Below are 3,497 nucleotides of genomic sequence, written 5' to 3' on the forward strand. Positions count from 1 at the left end.
TTTCTTTTAAAAAATAAAATAACATTAAATATAGAGATATTTTTCCGTTTTAATTTGAATAAGAGGGTAAAGCGTGCGTTTGAACTCCACACGTTGTGCATACTATTTTCGATTCTGGTCTAAATCGGATACATCAACTCCAATTCTACCCTAAATTAAACCAACAAGCCTCGAATTTAGGGCAAATCGGGTAGACCCTTAGGAATTTTTGTACACCCCACGACCATTGTAAAATCAGTTCACCTAAGGGTATTTATTGGTTGGATCTAATTTGTAGATTAGTGGTATATTTATTTGCATCTAATTCGTAATTTGTGAATATAATTTAATTTTTAAGATTATTGGATTAGATCAAGTATATTCTGCAATCAAATAGGATTAGACCGCAAATTTTATATTTATATCTATAGATTCGATCTGGATATACTACTATAAATATGTTGATTATCGATGGTCATCGCCATATATTGATTATCCATGGTCATTTCGATGGCCCGTGATAATGCGGAATTTACCGACAGTTATGTCGTCCATAATAAAAGAAAACGTCGCTAATAAAATCGTGCATGAATTGGGATGCCATATTATTATTGACATAGCCATCTGTAAATTAATATAATGTATTCAAAAAAAATTATAGAATAAATGTTACAGACGGCCTAGCCATTGGTAAATTAATTTAATATTTATTAATTTTTATCAATAAAAATTGCCATTGTTAATTTTACTGATGGCCACAACCATTGATAAAAGGGATATTTTAAAATTTTTAAATTGGTGTATCCACTAAATTTACCAATGGCTTGACCGTCGGTAAATATTGGTAAAATTTAGCTAAATAAAATCATAATGTTTTGAGGCGTCTATAATATAATTTACCAATGCCTTGGTCGTCGATAAAATTAATAACCAAAATTAAAACATGACATCTGCTTTTTCCTCCCTCCATTCTAAACTTTTTTCTCTCTACCCTCTCTCGTTCTCTTTGTCTCGAAACCTTGCATGGCCATTTTTTTGCCAGTCAGAGCTCTGTTTGTTATCCCGGGACCATCACTGTATTTGTGGGGAGGACACATTCAATTTAATCAGTGTACTTTTTCTGTTTTTTGCAATTTTTTACACATTTTTAACTTCCTTAATTTTTTAGCTTTGGGTTAATTTAAAACAATGTTGATCAAAATGCAAGTTCTTGTTGTTGCCAGTGTTATTGTTGTTATTGCTGCTACTGTTAGAAGTTGAAGAAGTCAATAAATTTTTATTGTCTTTAGGTATGTTATTAAAATTTATTAATTTCAATGTTATAAAAAGGTAATTAAAATTATAATTAATAAGTTTAATAATGATATAGAAATTAAATAACAAAAATTTATTTTTGCCATTATATATGTATGTTTATGATAAAATTTGAATCCTAGGATAGATTTGTAATGTTGGAGAGACAAAATAATTTTGTGCAAGGATATAAGGGGATTAGAACGGTTAGAATTAACAAAGTAAATATTGTTTGCATTTTGATTGTTTATGTTGTGTTATACTTCGTTGAATTTATGAAACACACGATTACAATTGGTAGTTAAAAAATTTGGAGTGTCGTAATTGTAGAAGAGATTCTGTCAAAACTTTTATAAAAAATTGAAATACTTAATTAATATAACTTAAATACGAACACTTTCATGAACAATGTAGGAGGAATTAAGTGTTAATGGTCTGACTTTATTTACTTTTACTTGCTTTAGGTGACATAGCTGGTGACAGGGGTAGGGGACGAGGTAATGGTAGGCAGGGTGGTGGTCGTAGTAAGGGGCGACCTAAGAAGAATACGGGCATCCCACTTGACTTAGGTGTGTCGTACTCATGCACCCAGTCTACGGTCGCTGCGACTATTACTGATCCTGTGATTGACACGTCAACCCTGTCACTTAGGTCGTAGGCATAGCTGTCATAAAGGGTTGGACCCTATCAGGATGATATTGACCTTGGGTTTTTCCACAGAGGTCGGTGGCACATACCAAACATCTGTACAGCCGCAGCCATAGCCTCATACACAACCTCAGCAATAGGCTCAAACACAGCCTAGACACCACCATAGGAGCAGACATTGCTTAATCCACAGTCACAGTTGACATAGTCGAGAGTTGGAGCCTCAGGAGAGGGTGCCCATCTACACAACTTGTTAAATAGAGGCTAGTGTAGGATGGAGATGACTGGTGTATATATTTTACATTTATGGGATTAATTAATTTTATATTATAACATGCATATATAGTAAAAATTGTTTGCTTTATGACGGTTGGGACCTTTCATGACCGGGGACAGAGAGGATACTTGGGTTTTTAAGAACCACTATAGGTGGTGTTATGTAGATTTTTGACAAAATCTGGGTTGGTTCGATATCTAGATTCTAGAAACGAAACCTACTCCTCTTTTGTGAATACCAATTTTGAATTATGGACCAAAGAAAATAAAGTCTGTTTTGGACTGATGCAAAGATAAAACTGGAAGTGACAAAAGAGTGAAGAAAATGGTATGGAAAGGATTAAAACTTAAATAAAAATAAAGAAAATAGAATGAAACAACTTGCAAATTAATGAAATGCCTTTGACATGATCAAAGGACTTTGAATTCAAATACAATGTTCAAATGTAAAGAAAAACATAAAACGAAAAGCTTTGTGGAAAAGTAAATATGTATGAAGATTAAAAGAAAAGTAAAGACAATGGAAGGAATCCTACAGAAAAGAGAACTCTAAGCAAGATCAGAAAGTCTCTGTGGATATGTATTTCTGTGAACGAATTTCAACCTCTTCTCCTTCCAAACTTCATCTATTTATAAGACCATTTCACTCTATCTAATTCCACCACGTGTTTCTTATGAAAAAAGGCGAGTGTAACTGTTCCCGCTGTAATTATTGAAGTAACCGTCTTTAATCTATTCCTAAATTTAAATCTTTTTGCTTACTTTGATCATGAGGACACTTCTTCGAGCTCACTTACGTCGATCACGACAACATTGCTTCGATTGCAGCCAAACCTCTTCGATCACCAGACATCACACTTTGTCGTATTTTCTCGATCGATATCTTATTCATCAATAATCTCTTCTCAATCAACCCTAAAAATCGATTGGCTCGAGAAAATCATTTTGAAAACAGAATAACAAAATTCTTGATGTGCTTACCACCAACACTACATTATTTTTGGACCAATAATTTGCCCCCTTGAATGGACAACTTCTATCTCAAACGAAAGTCTGTCGATTCAATGAATTCTTACCTTAAAAAAAAAAAAAAAAACCAAATGAAAAATAAAAAATACTTGAGATTCATAACTATCACCCTCTTGAAAACTACTCCATTCAGCACTCCCCCTTTAACGTGTGTCCCATTATGCACGTTTCTTTATAAATTTCGAACGTTTTGAATTTTCCTTCACTCAAATACCTTTTCATGTCACTTATAAATACCACCTTATTAAATTTGAAAACCTTTTTTCCAAAAA

This window comes from Arachis ipaensis, chromosome B04 (genome assembly GCF_000816755.2).
Source record: "Arachis ipaensis cultivar K30076 chromosome B04, Araip1.1, whole genome shotgun sequence".
Classification (NCBI taxonomy): Eukaryota; Viridiplantae; Streptophyta; class Magnoliopsida; order Fabales; family Fabaceae; genus Arachis; species Arachis ipaensis.